This window comes from Vicugna pacos, unplaced genomic scaffold (genome assembly GCF_048564905.1).
Source record: "Vicugna pacos unplaced genomic scaffold, VicPac4 scaffold_105, whole genome shotgun sequence".
Taxonomy (NCBI): Eukaryota; Metazoa; Chordata; class Mammalia; order Artiodactyla; family Camelidae; genus Vicugna; species Vicugna pacos.
In genome coordinates, this window is record NW_027328785.1 from 2,329,672 (window position 1) to 2,347,088 (window position 17,417).

At 39.9% G+C, this 17,417-nt stretch overlaps 1 protein-coding gene across 1 annotated transcript in view; it reads left to right on the top strand.

The window, feature by feature from the left end:
• Positions 1 to 17,417, top strand: part of LOC140694829 (uncharacterized) — a 213,380-nt gene that overhangs the window by 135,024 nt on the left and 60,939 nt on the right. Inside the window, exons 13-14 of the mRNA XM_072957881.1 lie at positions 15,552 to 15,692; positions 16,244 to 16,387. The gene's annotated coding sequence lies outside the window, so the exon portion shown is untranslated. The remainder of the gene's footprint in view (positions 1 to 15,551; positions 15,693 to 16,243; positions 16,388 to 17,417) is intronic.

The window sequence follows — 17,417 nt, forward strand, 5'->3', positions numbered from 1 at the left end:
TACTTGGGGATGGCAGGGGCAGTGTGGATGCCGGCTTTCCTTATTGGGGGACTTGTTAGCGGGCCGACCTAGAGGCATTTTGTGGCTGGAAGAAAACTGATGGAGGCAGCCAGGTGGATTTTCCTCTTCTCTCCTTCCCTGCCTAGTGTGATGATCTTAGCTCAGCCAACATTTGGAACAAAAGAGCTAATTTCCAGGGTTGCCCAGGACTTTGTATAGCTCCTTTGAGTGAGATCTGATCGGATTTATATTTGTGTTCAGATCTGGATGTTCACTTAGCTAGAAACGTCCTGTCATTTCGATTTCCATAGGGGTTTTTTACTTCATAAAGATTGCTTTCTTGGTGAGAGGAAATTTAATAGAGCTGTTGTCTTTTTCAAAAAATCATATCATTTAAGAACTTTAATATTCAAAAGAATAGAAATATATAAAATATTTAAGGAAGTCTTTGGTGTAGTTTCTTTGCTTTCTGAGCTAATGTGGAGTTAGAGCCTTTGCATTACTTAATAGCACATCCTTGTCAGTATTTAAAGAGCTGATAGTGGGCGCCCCAGGCCCCACCTCTCAAAGAATCGTTAAAGTTTTCTCTGAAATAGTGAGGTCATAAAGGTCTTGTTTTCAGAAATCAAACAGTTTATAATACGCAGCATAGCCACATTTATAAAATAATAACTAGTTCAAAATTAAGAAAGTGGAGGATAATTGATTTTTTTAAAGCCTATACATAAACTTTCTTGTGCTAATGTTGCAACTGGAAATTTTGAAAAGAAAAATCCTACTGCAATATCATCTACATGGAATACATATATGAGTTTTACGCTTGAAAAGTAACTGCGCAGTGGTTTTCAAAGTCAGGAGCATTCCAGCTCAGATACTGGCAGTGATGGTTGCTGGTTTTCAATGAAAGAGCCTAAATTTGCCTTCTTAGCTTTTTTATTTTTGTATTGAGAGGGTTGATTAGTGCTTTGCGAGCATGATTTTGGGGCAAATTGAGGGCAGATGTCGTGTAAAAACAGTGAGATATTTCCATGCATTTTATTTTCTGGACATCACCAGGGCACATGTGGGGTTTGTGCCTGCAGGCTGGAATGCTGCAGGACTCCCTAATCCATCACCATTATGTCCTGGAGCTGCTCAGGTCATTGAATGCTTTTCTGTTGCTTGGAGGAAAGGTGGTCTGATGGAGATGATCAGATGTGCAGTTAAAGTGCTATTACTTGAAATAAGAGTAACCTAGAAACATTGCTCTAACAATACAGGATGAGGGAGGAGAATTGTCTGAGCTACTTGCAGTGGGGAGTCTTCTCATGTTTCTCCCACACCGTGACTCCTGCCAATATCCGCCCCAGTCCTGCACGGTAGTCCTGCCGAAGCAAGCAAGCACTTTGCTCAGAAACGCACTGAATTTCCTTGTGCCTCTGTTTGTTGGCTTTTCTTTGAAAGCACATTTTGCCCTTTGCTTAAATGCCATCCATGCTAGTCAACTCTTACACTCATTTTTCTGGAACTCGTCCATAAATAGCTGCTGAATGGATGAACAGAATGTAGTATCTCCATGTAGTGGAAGATTATTCACACGTAAGAGTGAATAAAAAAGAAAAAAAAAGAAGAAAATGAAAAAGGCCACCTGTTTTTGGAAGTCCACCCTGACTGTTCAACCCACACTTTTCCCTTTGAAACCCAATCACTTATGCTCCACTCTACTCTTTTTGATAGTGCTTACCACCTTCTAATAATCTTTAACGTTTTCAAAAAAAAAAAAAAGAAAGAGATGCTGATACCACTTCAAAATATACAAGCCTTGATAACAGCTTGTTAATTGAAAGGAAGCAGACACAAACGGTCATATATTGTTGATTTCAGTGATCTGAAATGCCCAGAAAAAGCACATGCAGAGGCAGAGAGCAGGTGATGGCTGGAAGGGGCTGGTTGGAGGGGGATTAGGGAGTGACTGCTAGTGATAGGCGGATTCTTTAGGGGTGATGAAGTGTTCTGGAAATAGAAGGTGATGGGTGCTACACAACCATGACTTTGCAGAAGACTGCTGAACGCTGTGTCTGGGAGTGCCTGTTGTTGGGGCATCTTTATTTTGTTCTCATCCTGCAATGTGAAGAGCCATCTTCTGCTGTGGCTGTTCTACTCCTGTGAGTGGTGAGGGTTAGAGACTTTGCAGAGTCATGTTTCTTTTTTCCCCCTGGGTGAGTGTAGGCAAAAAAAGATTTAAGCCTAAGAAAGTGCTCCATCTGCAGAAATGTGCAGAAAGTGCTCCATCTGCAGAAATGAGAGCTTTTAATCGTTGAGGCCAGTCTGTGGGAGGAAATAGCCCGTGAAGCCTGTTTGAGCCCGGGAAGCACCGTGCATCTCTCCCAGACACGGGTGGGGATTTCACCCCCGTTCAGGCAGTGAAGGGCCCAGACCCGTGAGCAGATTTGACAATCGTGAATATTTACGTGTATCCGCTGCTTCATCTTGGATATTAATTTCAAGCTGAGTCAGTTTGTGGCGGCAGCCTCATCCTACATCAGGAATTTATAGTATCTGCTCTTTGAGGTGAAGACCTGACAGACTTGATTATTTAACAGTCTGCCTTGAATTGATATCTCAGATTCCTTTGTCAAAAGCAAAACAGCAGAAATACAGACGTCCTTTAATGCCAATGTGACCTGGAACGGGATTAGCCTCTGTGCCTCAGTCGCCTTATCTGTGAGTGGGAAAGATGATAACAGTGCTTCCCTCAGAGGAGCTGGTGAGGGGAGAGTCAGAAGCACAAATGGAGGACTTACACGAGGTGCTCATGAATGACCTAGTTTAGTGCTGTCAGTCTGGTGAGGCCTCAGGGGCAGAGATGTCAGAACAGAGCAGTCCTAGCCGGAGCTCGATCCGTGATGGCAGCTGTTATGATCAGTATCACCACTGTTGATTATCAGGTAGTTTATGACTTGGTAATATGAATTCATGAATAATGTTAAAGAACTAGATATCTCAGATCCAGTTTACATAGTCCTCAAAATTTCCTCTGAGAAATAGATGGTATCTTCCCCATCTTAAATCTGAGATGAGTCTCTAAAAAAGTCTGTATTCCTCCATCTTTTTGCTTTAATTCCCCATTTCTTAAAAAACAAAGTTTTTAAATGGAGTTACTGGGGACTGAACTGAATGCCTCATGCATGCTAAGCACATACTCTCCCACATGAGGTATAACCTCCTCCCTGATTTTTTTTTAATTTACTTTCTTAATTTACGGAGTTTAGAGGCCTCTAATTCTTTTTCTGGAGACTTGTCCATGAACCTGTAAATCTATAATTAATGGACAAAATTTGGTTTATTAAAAAAATCAATAGAATATTGTGCAATCCATCCAAAAAGAAATGCTCATTGACTTAAAATGTTTCTCCTTTAAGGTGATTTCTCCTTTGTGGTCTAGCTTAATTTATTAACAGGCATCCTCATCATCATAATGACCAAACTCGCTGTGAGTGGACACCTACCTAAGGCTAAAATGCTTTCCTCATGTTTTAGTTCATAGCAGGTGTTTGATTGTAGGTATCAGTGTCTCCTTTTTTGCAGCTGAGGGATTGAGAGATGGAGCAGCTTGTCCCAAATTACACGCAGCAGGCTGTGGCTAGCTCGGTGCTGGAACCCAGGCTGCACAGGATGCTTTCTTAATTGCTCCTCTAATCAGCCTCCCGTTAAGTGGTTACCCAAACACCTGTGACTCCATAAATGGCCGAGTTTAGTGATCTCAGCTTGATGATGCCTTCAAAGGAGAGACACCATTGAGAAGGTGAGACAGAGTGGCAGAAATTACAATTGTTTATTTTCACAAATTTATAATTCTCAGGTAATTACTTAAAAAGTTAATTTTATATTTTAGTGCTCTGTAAGCACTAAAAACATAACATTAAAAATAATTATAGTGCAAAAGAGAAGTGGGCTCTGAAAGTCCAACCACTGCTATTGATGTTACTTGTTTTTCTCTAGTGGCCATTATTGACAGAAATACTTACAAAGACTGAATTGGTTTTATGTAGCCTTAATATGGAAGAAAAGATTGTCAGTGAATATTGTAAGTAAAGTCTTTACTCTTTTCTTTCCTGTTGATGAATATGTAAGTTGTTTTCATGGCTTAAGTACATTTCCTCATTTGTGAAATTTTAGTAATATTGTTTAATTTGTCTGACTGTGAGAGTTAGACGCCTTGTATACAAAGAACACAAGAGGTGCTTAATAAAAGTGCTGTCACAATGACAGATATTTTAGATTGATCAACTCTGAATACTAAAGAGTGTCGCTTATTTCTGATGCATATTTAATATGTATATGTATGATATATTTGAATATGGTTTAAAGTAACAAGGATTCATTTTTTTTTTGGTGTAGTATGAAGTTTTAATGAAATCTGTATCATTCTAGTGAGACAGGGACTATTTAAATTGCCTTAATCAGATGACCTTGAAGATTATTTACACAGAATATGTATTGTTACAAATCAGAATTTATGTTGCCGTGTAACCATCCACTCAGATATTTAAATTCGTGGGATTCTGACCAGATCAATTAAGTTTAGTAAAATCCACATTGATCATTTTCAGGGAATAAGCTCCTCTCTTTTGTGATTAAAGAAAATTTTGATTTTTTTCTACACTCTTAACAGGTTTAAAATATCAAAACATTGATTTGACACATTACTTTTTTAATAGAGAGAATAAAGCTCATGCTGTTTTATTATGTAAATAAATATTTTTGTATGTCGACAAACTTGTATGATATCCTGGATCTTTGAGAAGTATTTTGCAAGATATTAGATAACCTACTGTTGGAAAAATACAAACGTGACTTTTATGAACATAGGCGTAGTACAGATCTGTTGGTTTTTGCTACAGTGCAAGACATGAGGCCTAGGATGCCTTTGCTGCCGATTGCCAGGAGGACACATTCCATGCCTCAGTTTCACCTCCTGTAAAATGAAGTGGCTGAACTGGATTCTTTCCTCTTCTAAGATGAGTTTCCATGAGCCTATGTCTTCTGTTTATTATTCAGGAGTATTAGCAGTATCAAATTAAATACTTAATATCCCTCCCTTGCCCCGAATCAAAGTGCAGTATATGCTACATAAGCTTTTAGTTATCTGATTCTCCTTTCTGATCCTACAGGCAATTTTTGTGTTGCATCTTTCCCGGCAACCTGGAAGGTCATTTTAGCCATAGGTGGCACTGTTGCACCTTCTTACAGTCTTAACATTCCTGTTTGTAAAAGAAGGCTTAAATAACTTTATTTTATTTTGATTCCTTTACTTAATGCTTCAGAAGAGCCCAATGTCTTTTATGTGTGTCTACCTGGAAAAGTTATTCTGCTTAAATCTTAGATTTATTCTGTCATCTCACTGTGAACATTTCAGACTTGCTGTGCAAGCAATGGGAAAATCGGGCTTTTCTTCTAGTGTTAGAAACCAGTGAGCCGGGATTTTATAAAACAGCTAGAAGCGGCATCTGGACGACCTTAAAGGTGAAAAGTGTATTGAGTTCCCTGAGTTTTGACCCCGCCGCTGTGTGTTAATTGGTGGTAGGAGATTTGGTACATATACGAAGGGGTGTAGTTTTTTGACTTGTGTTTGGTTGCACGTGCTGCCACTGAGCCACGTGAGCCTGAGACAGTTCGTTTTGAGTTTTTCCCTCGTCTGTGAGATGGGGACATTCATATATGAATTGTAGAATTGTGAGAATTAGAAATTATGTGCATTGTTTACCACAGTGAGTATGTCAAGAGGGCTCTTAAACTTTAGCTGCTGTTTTGTGTGAAGCCATCATTTGGGAGTCTTTGGCAATTACTAAGAAACAGGAAAATAAGAAGAGCTGTTTTTATGATGAAAGATATTTGAGGAGTTTCCATAGTTCCTATACCCATAATTTAGCATCAGCAGAGTCAGGACAGTTACACAGTCGCCCTGAACCAATGTTAAGCCACAGAATTATTTGTTGCTTCATATATTTTGGGGCTTAAAGAGATCCAATACTTATACATATGTTGTCTCCAGCAGCCAACTGAGAGATGACACAAAAGAGTAGACAGGCGATAAATGTCTTCTTTGTTACTGATGAAGCCACCTTCTTCATGAACTTCAAGGCTGTGGGAAAATGCGTGTCATGATACTGTGTCCCAGAAATACAGACTCACCCTGTCCCATGTAGCTCTGGGCCACAGCGAGCCTTCCCTTGAGAGGACCTGCCCCTTCATGCACATGGCTTTCCTGCCATGGAGCTGAGCATCCCAGGTGCTTCCCAATGGTGACCAACACTGGAGTGAAAGGAAGGGTTTCACATGCCCCGCTTGTCTCCCCGGACTCACACCTCACTCTGTTAGTGTGATGAGTGCTAGCTGTGGGCCAGTGGCCAGGGGTGTGAAGGGAGTAGCACTCTCCATGGCCCAAAAGAGTGGTTAGGGGGCATCCCCTCCCTCAGTTTAAACAGGTGGTGGGATGGAACATAAGGGTACTCCCCAATTGTTTATAAAAGGAGAAATAAGGATGTTCTTTGGGACTTAGGCTAGCCAGGAAACACAAAAGATGATTAGAGGGGAGACTTGTAAATCACTTTGATATTAAGTTGACATTTGTTGAACACCCAAAATGTGCTACATTCTTTTCTGAGCATTTTACAGAAATGAATCCTTCAATCTTCTCAACAAGCGAGTAAGGAAGGTTTGGTTGTTATCCCAGTTTTACAGTGTGGAAATTGAGGCACACAGAGGGTAATTAAGTTGGCAAAATCACAGAACTAGTAATTGGCAGAGCTGGTATTTAAACCCTGGCTGTCTGGTTTTGAGGCTCCCAGAGATGGGCTTTTTGTGTTTAGCGTTATCAGCATCCCTGAATCTTTGTACCTCTGTGCATCAGTTAGCCTATAAAGGACAGGGAAAGGAGAGTTACATGGGTGCTCATAGTCATGTCTTGCCGCTGTCCACGGAGAGTGCACCGTGATTGGCGTTAATTGTCTTCTGGGCAGTAGATCTGTTCGTATAATAGAAATTTAGTTCATTGAGTTAATCCAGAAACCCTTCCTGCTCCGTTTCTGTCCATGCTTGCCATGTGACTGCCTGCCCGTTATTGGGCAGTGGAGGAGAAAATGTACTCATGGTTGAACTCTGATATTTCAGTCTGGTTCATAGATTCACGTCTTCTGTTACATTAATAAGCTAAGTTTCTGGTTTTCTTGCATCAGTGTCTCATGACTTTGGTTAATGTGAAACCAGTCCATGGGAGCCCAGGGGTGATGACGGTATAATTTCTGAGCACGCTGTGGCACTTCTACCCATGCAGACGTGGCTGAAGGATGTCCACCTTCCTCACTGATTTCCCCCAACAGCAGGGTCCTCTCCCACCCCTGGATGTGAGGTTGGGAGCTCTCTGAGTAGGCCAGTCAGAGGCCCAGTTAACCAATCAGAAAATGATGAAGTACCTGGAAGTGGGTTTAATAGAAGAAAAGGGCTTCCAGGTAGTCAGATGGGCTGTTCGAGTCCATTTGGTGAAAAGCTGTCCACTGTCTGTGGTTTAGCTGCTTCTTTGCTGTTGAAAAGTCTGGAGTAGATGAAGGGATTTTAAAAAGCAGAAAGGAATGATTTCAGGTGGTACGTCCACACTGGTGAGAAGTGATGGATGACCACCAGTGTGAGGCATAGACAGAGTCTTACAAACTTCATAAAACAGCATTAAAAGCTCTGCCATCTGAGTGCACTTCATATGGGGTCCAGATCATCACTGGTGACGCAGTGAGGGCAAGTAACTGATGATGGCAGAAAGAACATGGACGCATCAAAAAGGTCTCGTTCACGTTCCCTGTTTAAGGGATGCGGCACAGTGTAATATATTTGAGCTGGTTTTTCACTGAAAAATTTTTAGTGTTTTCTGGGACTCCCCAGTACCCCAAGGGTCCATGCATCTGGGTGTCCCCTCAGTGCAGCACTGTCAGCGCTTGCCCTGGGCTGACGTGGTGTCACACGGAGTAGGACGGTCAGCGTCCCCGGCTCCTCTGAGCTCCGTCTCCTCATCCGCAGAGCCGGGTTTCTCATCCGTGTCTACTTAGTAGGGTTGTTGAGAATCACACGTGAAGCTTCAGGGGTGACTTGTGGTTGTCTCTGTGATTGGCATATAGTGAATATTTGATAGAAACACTTGTTTTTTTAGTATAATTGTAGTACCTAGGTTGCAGTGGTTTTTAGTCTGCGTTTTTTTATAACTTTATTCTTATTTTTTTTGTTTTGCAACTTTGTTTATTTATTTTTATTTTTATTTTTTAACATTTTTTATTGATTTATAATCATTTTACAGTGTTGTGTCAAATTCCAGTGTTCAGCACAATTTTTCAGTCATTCATGGAAATATACACACTCATTGTCACATTTTTTTCTCTGTGATTTATCATAACATTTTGTGTATATTTCCCTGTGTTTATTCTTTTTTTTTACATTTTTATTGATTCATAATCATTTTACAGTGCTGTGTCAAATTCCAGTGTTCAGCACAATTTTTCAGTCATTCATGGACATATACACACTCATTGTCACATTTTTTTCTCTGTGATTTATCATAACATTTTGTGTATATTTCCCAGTGCTATACAGTGTAATCTTGTTTATTTATTCTACAATTTTGAAATCCCAGTCTATCCCTTCCCACCCTCTACCCCCCCCCCCGGTAACCACAAGTCTGTATTCTCTGTCCATGAGTCTATTTCTGTCCTGTATTTATGCTTTGTTTTTGTTTGTTTTTGTTTTCTAGATTCCGCATATGAGCGATCTCATATGGTATTTTTATTTCTCTTTCTGGCTTACTTCACTTAGAATGACATTCTCTAGGAGCATCCATGTTGCTGCAAATGGCATTATGTTGTCGGTTTTTATGGCTGAGAAGTATTCCATTGTATAAATATACCACATCTTCTTTATCCAGTCACCTGTTGATGGACATTTAGGTAGTTTCCATGTTTTGGCTATTGTAAATAGTGCTGCTATGAACATTGAGGTGCAGGTGTCATCCTGAAGTAGTTTTCCTTCTGGGTACAAGCCCAGGAGTGGGATTCCTGGGTCATATGGTAAGTCTATTCCTAGTCTTTTGAGGAATCTCCACACTGTCTTCCATAGTGGCTGCACTATTCTTATTTTTAAATATGCACTTAGTTTATTTATTTTTTTGGAGGTACTGGGGACTGAAGCCAGGACATTGTGCATGCTATGCAGGTGCTCTACAACTGAGTAAAACACACCCTCCTTTTCTGCACTTGAATATAAATATTGCTATACACAAAATAGCTCTTAAACACCATCATGGGACCTAGTCACTGTATAGACAATTGAACACGTATGCTATTTCAATAGGAATAAATGTTGATGAGACATACATTTCTGAATCTGTTAATGTGCTTAAAAACGATCATAGGTAGTGATAAACACGAATCTTTGATCCAGTACTTCTTAGGGTCTGTTTTGCCATCAAGGGAAATTACATTCTACAGAGAAGGCTAATTGGGTCTCTTTGATATTTGGATGGTTTAGCAGATGATGAAGACTTTCAAAAGCTGAAAGTTTTGTATTTTAAATTAACTACAAAGTTATCTTCTACAAGTTGTAAGTACTAAGCTTGTGAAGTGCTCAGTAATCCAGGGGGTATGTGTCTGTGTCTGTGTGAACATTTGTGTGTGTGATATCAGGAAGATAGAAAGAAGTTCCATATAGACTTCTGATAACTTTCTCCTCCATTTCAAGGTGTAGGCATATATTTACATAAATAAATTGATATTCTTTTGTCATTTGGCATGTTGGGAATAAGACTTTCTCATACTTGTTTCAGAAGGGTTAGGGAGGTTGAGCTTAGGAAATGGGAGGAGATAGAGACAGGGAGGTTCTTTAAACTGTGCAGAATGAGAAATAGTAACTTTTCTCTTTTCTTCTAGAGCAAACTGGCACTGAATTGTAACATAATATTACTCAGAATTGCTTTTCTGATCAGATACAAGTACCTCAGATTTTTTAAGGCAACATGAAAGATGAAATATGTTTTAGCATTTATCTTTAAAAGAAGTTTTATTTTTCAAGTAAAAGGTTATAGCCTGTTCTTTCTTCCAGCGGTACAAGAAATTCTCACTGATCTATCTAAATGACCTCTGTGCTTAGATTCTTTGTGTTTTTTTTTCTTTAAGTGCTTGTTTCATTGTGGTTTGAATGAATGTTTAAAATTTCTGGATTTTGATCTTTAGAACATGCTGATTTATCAAAACTGTTAAAAACCTGATTGTTCTCTGCTCCTGGTTTGGTGGGACAACCTACTGATTTCTGTTGTCTGTTCAAGAGGGAAATTCTTCCTCTAGCCTGCAGATCATTAAGTGAATGGTTTGCAGTGTGCCTTTAAAATTATTTGTATGCATTGAGCATGTTTGTCCAGTGAAATTTAAATTGACTCATTGTAATGACTTTGCTTTGATTCTGTGGTTTTGATCCTCTCCACAAGAATTTGAATTCTCTGTTGCATTTTGTATACGTGTTCTTAACAGGGGAAGAAATTTTACATTTTTTACAGAGGTGGGGTTTCCTATCCCCTCTGAATGCCTTCTAAAATTGATACATTAAAAATCTGTTATTGCAGTGCATAATTATTTCATAAACTATTTTTTGGCATAATCAGAAACAATGACCAAGAATGATAATAAAAAATACGAAAATCTTCCTTCCTTTGAAGAATAGAAATCAGGTAGTCAGGCTCCCTCATGCTTTGTGCCTGACACAATTACTCTCATGTCATTGTGTATCATGATTCAGAGATGGAGTTGCTTCAGGTTTATAGATTTTTGTTTTAAAATTTGTGTTGAATACTTTCTCCAGACTGATGTTTCCTGTTGGGTTTGTGGAAAGAGTAGAAGGGAAAAAAATACTTTGTTTTGTTTTCAGGAGGCCTGAGTTGATGAGAAAAGTGTTGAGGGTGGGCTGAGGAAAAGAGTGACACTCCCTCTCCTCCTGGCTGAAATTGATGAACAAAGAAATCAATTAAGTATATCGATATTTGACCAATAGAATTTAGCGAGCCCAAACTGGCTAGAAATGCACAACGGAAATTACTGAATTCAGCTGCAGAATGAGGTGCTTTACCAAGTAGAAGCAGCAGAGAGCAATCAGAAAAATCAGTAATATGATGAAATATAAAAGGAATATTATATCTTTTATTTCTGAAACTTTACTACGGAAAGTTGTGTAGAGCTAAAATTAAGTTTCAAGCATCAGGAGTTAAGAGAGTGGGTGGTTCCGTAGGATCGTTATTCTCGGATGTGCGTAGACCCTGCTAGAGTGGCTGAAGATGGCAGGAAGAGACCCACATCCAGGATTAGTCATCCTAGGGTGTCCTCCATAATGGTTCCATGTGGGAGCCCATGATTGCGTTAACAAATTATAACACAGCACAGTCGCCTCTGAACTTTAAGAAGAAAAAATATGCTTTGGTACTGCTTTGCAAGCAAGTTCCTGTGCATCTTCACTCCAGTCTCCTTTCCTTAAAAAGCAGAGACAATGCTTTGCTTGTGTAGTTGAGGTTTTAGGTAGCACTCTGCTGGTTGCAAAGCAAGGACCGAGACCCTCAGCTATAAACGCTGGGCTTGTGTGTTGTTAGTCTATTATCCCCAAAACAAAGACCTGGCTGGTCTGGTGGTGTGCTTTGTAATGAACATATCTAAAAGTGTATCTTGTTCCCCTCACCCCATGACTTCCCTAAACATACACTAATCCTTTGTACTCATTGTATATTCTACAATCTCTGCCTCATCCTGTCTTTCCCGAATTTCCTCCTTACTATCTCACAACTGTTAACGAATTTTTCCTTTGATTATACACAATAAATATGGGAACATTTGAGAGGCTCATGGAGATGGCTCCCTACTCCCTCTCGATTTCTTGACTTTTTCCACAGAGTCTTGAATAATCATTCCGTGTCGGTAAGACTTCTGCCAGCCAGAACCCACAGTTCCAGGTGAGAAGGATGCAGGCTTTATCTCTCCTACCGGAGGGAGAGACAGAAGAGAATTGAGATATGCTCCCCCGTGATCCCTTCCTGCCCCAGGTCTACTGCAGTTCACCTGCAGCCTTCTGGCCTCTGCTCACACTGCCTCTGTCCCAGGACTAAACTCATCCTTTTCTTCCCTTGTCAACATTTCCGGTACCTTTCAGAACTTGGTCTCTTCCCTGCAATTCAACCCTGGCAGATGTGATGGTGGTCAGCGTGCTGGTGGGCAGTCCTTTGGGGACCCCCAGGAGCCATGCTGATTCTCCTGAGTCTATCAATCTGGGTTACAGAACAGTCGAGCACCGAAGGAAGCCCATTCACGTGATGTCAACACAGCATTTCATCACTTTCATTTTATTTTTAAATTTTCGGTGGAGAAAATATTTGTAGCAAACTCTTCCAGATATTCGCCGCCTGCTTTCCTCACCACCATTTCCTTGTTGGCTCTGGTGCTAGTTTTATGAATCAGGATTCTTCTCTGCTCATTTCTGGCAGCAGGGCTTGCCGAATCCTTGATCTGCATTTGAAGCAGAATGCTTCTTCGTGATGTCAAGGTGATTCTCCTATTTCTGAATATTTCGTGTACACTCAGCAACTGTTTCAAGTGAAATGCTCTTGTCCAATTTCGGTTAACTCACATTTGCTGATCTCCTGCTTTCATGCTGAGGGCAGTTTCTTTTTCCTCTAATAAAAGTTAGCAATTTGCATTTACTCTGGAAGGTACTGCCCCGAGATGCTTTTGTTCTTAACAGTTTTAATACAATTCACCCATTAAAATGTACATCGGTTTTTACTCTATGCCCAGAATTGTGCATCCCATTCAATCTTAGAACATTTTCATCCCCCCAACAGGATGCCCCGTATGCATAAGCAGACATTCCCATCTTCCCCATCCTCCCCCAGCCCCAAGGAGCCACTTTTCTCTCTGTGGATTTGCCTGTGCTGGACATTTAATGTAAATCGAGTCACTTCATGTAAGTGGAACCGTCTATTGTGACCGACTACTTTCACACTGAGTAACGTTTTCAATGTTTGTCCATGTTGTGGCCTGAGTCACTATTCTATGCTTTGCTATTGCTGAATAACATTCCACTGTATGGCTGGGCCCCTCTGTTTACCCATTCACCAGGTGATAGGCATTTGGGTTGTTTCTGCTTTTTGGCTGTGATGAGTAATGTCGCCGTGGAAACTCATGTGGGATTTTTTATGTGGATATCTGTTTTCACTTCTCTTTCGTGTGTGCCCAGAGAGCAGAATTGCTGGGTAAGTCAGAAACGAAATGTTCAACTCTCTGAGGCCCTGCCAGGCTGTTTTCCAAAGTGGCCACGCTGTGTTACGTCCTCACCAGCAAGGGCTGTGCGCTCCACTTCCTCTGTGTCCTCATTAGTGCTTGTTACCATTTTTTTTTATTATAACCTATTGTTGTGAGTGTGAAGCGGCTTCTCCTAGTGGTTTTGACTTGATTTTCCTTACAGCTAATGCTATTGAACATCATTTCATTGTGCTTATTGGACATTTCTATGTTTTTCTTGAAAAATACCTTTTCAGAACATTTATTAATTTTTTAATTGAGTTGCCTTTTTATTGTTGAGTTGTAGGGGGTTTTTTTCTTCATTTGGAGATACAAATTCGTTATGAGATAAATGATTTGAAAAAATTTTCTCTAGTGTGTTGTTTTTTCACTTTCTGAATGGTGCCCTTTGAAGCAAAGTTTTAAATTTTGATGAACTCCAATTTATCTCTGTTTTCTTTGTTCCATGTGTTTTGGGGTATTATTTTAAATCTGAAGTATTTTATTTAAGCTTTTATGTATAAAATATCTAAATTTGTAGAAACAGTCTAGGAGATGGGTGCGGTTGTTTTCCCCCATCTTTGGATAGGAGACTGAGGTGCAGAAAATTTCACTGAAATATCAGTGTCACAGCTACCCAGTGCTGTGGGAGTTCAGACCCCTCATGTTTTTCCCCAGAATATGTGATCTTCACCACCATGCTCCACTACTGCCTGGAATCATTAATGAAAACATCTTTCCTTTTTTGATTTCTTGTGAGTTTGTTTTCTCATTGGGGACCTCATCTCCTTATTTTCCTTTCGGATGTCAGTGTAGATTTATTATAGAGCTCATGTAGGCAGAAGCATTGCTATCAGTTAACTTCTATATTACTCACTCTCCAGTGATGATTGTTGCTAGTTGACCTAATCAAGTCATGCTTAAGTCTTTCCTGCTCATGACACTAAAAACAGTCATGACTTACAGAACGCTCAAAGAAGAAAGTACTTGATTGATTTTATTTTGCTACCCAATCAAACCAATCAAGTAAAAACCCCAGTGTTGACACAGACTATAAGCCCTCCAGAATAGGGTCACTGTCTTCCTTGTGTTTCATTTATTTGGTCACAGTGTCTGGATAGTGCTTTGCTGTCCAGCAGTTTTGTGAGGATACTGTGCTCGTGAATATTTGTAAGCACAGAATTTTGACAACAGACTGTGTTGTTCATTTCACAAGGGAAAAGATAATATAGAAATACTGCTCAGATATATTTTAAAATTAAGCTTGGAAATTTGAGAAGAATTCAAGAAGCCATACAAAGCTCTTTTTCACTAATTTTAGATCTATCTTAGACACTTTATGGTTACATAGCAGAGTAACTTATCAAGTAGATTTGACAAGAGGAGTGTTATATTGATTATTTGATTTAGTTGAAATATTCTACCAGGGATAAAGTAATAAGTGCCCATAAATGAACAAATATGTTTGTATTTCTATGCAACATGGGAGCAGACTACATATGTTTCTATATAATATATATGACTGTGTGTTTTAATCTGCCTGTCAGTGTTTTTTATAGTTTTTCAGCAATGTTATAACTTCAGAATTCTTCTAAGTTATTCACTCCCGATATTACTGCAGTTTGTACTGTGTATTCTATCTTATGGATGGGATTCCACTGTCCCCTCAGTGAGACATTTCCTCTCCTATTCCGTTAGTAGCAGAGTTAAAGGAACTGTGATTTCTAGGCCTTTGCGTTCCATGTGTTTGCAGTTGGCTGTAAATCACGAATTTCCCTTTCTTGAGTTTTCATTTTTCAATAAGAATTTTTAAAATAATTGTTAATATGTTTCACCAGTCTCCCTAGAAACTTGATGTGTTTGTGCTTTTCAGTTTTCAATTTATGAAAATTGTAAATGCACACTTGTTTTTAAGTAGTCCTTTTTCACTAGATATTTGTTTACTTCTTTAGAGTTAAAATAATTTTTTCCCAATGAATGAATCGGTGTTCATGTTTTAAAAGATAACTTACTTTTTATTTTTCTTATTCTAACAGGTATATTTGTTGTACAGAATTTAGAAAATAAGGATAAACAAAATAATAACTTAAAAATGGCCTCTAATCTCACTTGGAGATACAGATGTAAGGTTTGAAATTGAGAATTACAAGTCCTCTCACGTTGTACTTCTCTTTCAAGTATGTTTTGGTTACTGAGACCCTCGAATTCCCATATGAATTGTAGCAGCAGCTAGTCAGTTACTGCAGAGGAGCCCGCTGGGATTGTGATCGAGACCACGTTGTATGTATGCATCGCTCTGGAGAGCACTGCCATCCCAAGAATGCTGTCATCTGATCCAGGAATCTGCGTGGTGTGTCTTTCCAGGTATTTAGGTATTCTTTAATTTTTTTCAGCAATGTGTATGGTTTACATAGTATTATTTTATTTATTTTTTGCCTTTATACTGAGGACAAGTGTGCAAGGTACCAGGATTAGAATTGTATTATAGCCCCGCAACTTGCTGCCACCATGGACGCTGCGGTCTCTCTTTGCCCTTTGTAAAATCTCGCACAAAATAGGACCTAAGTAACTCTCTCTTGAAAGAATGATTATATGATTGCTGGATGATGCTTGAGAGTCCTTGTGATGATGTCTTTTTCCCAGACATTCCTCTCTTCTTAACTATGCCCTTTCCCTTCCTTTCTTCCAGCCTGGGTTTCAGCGAGCCTGTGGCATTGATTTTTCTTGTCTGTGGACTCATCCTTTCACTAGTTCATGATAATGTTACATGTGGGCTGTGGAAACTTGCTAGATGTCAAGAAAGAGCAAATCCATTGCATGCTAGATTTTTTAGAGTGTGTTATTGTATTATCGATTGAAATTAAATCAGGCTGACCCATTGAGCCATCCCCTGAGCTCTTTTCGCCTTCCTACAGGTGATACTGCTCTCGTTGCTGCATGTGCCCTTCCCCCAGACTCGGTTTTGGAGTTGAGTAAGTCACCATCACTGGAGCCCTCTCATTAAAAGATGAAGAAAACCTTTGCTCCTTCTCCCTGGTTGGGGACTTGGATGAGATGAGGTAACAGATAAAGAATGGAGCCCCACCTCATTCTGACCACCGCTCTTTCCGTTCATTTCTCCAGGGGAAGGGTACAATTCAAAAATATAAAGATTGTGAGCTAATGAGATAGACAAGACAACCGATCATTTATTAAATATCCTTTCATGCCAGAAACAAATGTATTATACACACAAAAAGCACATAAATTACGGTAGTACTGTGGTTACAAACGTGGGTCCGAGTTCGATTCCTGCTCTGGAGTGACAAGTTCTGTGAGATGGAGAAATGGTAGATCGGCTTAGCCTCTCTTGGACTTGTTTTCTGTCCTGCAGAGATGGGGTTCGCTAGGCATCCCTACCCCGTAGAGTTGCTGTGGGGTGTAAATGACGTGAGTGGGCAGCCCGAGCACACCTGCTCGTTCCTCGTAAGTGCAGGATAGCACAGCTTTTGCGGTGATGCCTTTATGACCACACCGTGTAGACTCTCAGTGCTCCGAAGGGATGCCTTGTGGATTGGAGATGGGATTCTCACTTCTGTAAATACCCAAGAATTGGGTTATTGGGCCTTGCTGATTTGAACCTATTCTTTAGAAAGTACATAATGTAGATATATTTTTCAAACATGCATGCTTTTTTTCTTTTATTATTTATACTTCTACCCTCTCATCTCTTGGTGTGACATTTCATGGAATCCAGGAAACAGTCCTAAGCCACCTGCCTCTTCACACTTCTTTGTGGTGGTTTTCTTCCCTGACTAGAAGAGGGTTTTGCATAGGAAATTTTGTTTGCTCCCCTTCTCTTGGAGTCTCCCTGTTTGTCTGCCCATCTCTCACCTGTCCATCTGTCCATTTCTCTACCCACTCATTCTTCTGACTTGTTCCAAGAAGCATTTCAGGCAGCTTACAGAAGAACAGATACCAAATAAACAGGTGAGAAAATGGGGCCAATTTCAGACAGTGAGGCTTGCAGTTGAGCCTGTGTGAGATTTGCAGGCGTGAGACACACGCCTCTGCCTTGTGCCTTATAAGATAGACAGCATCAATATGCCT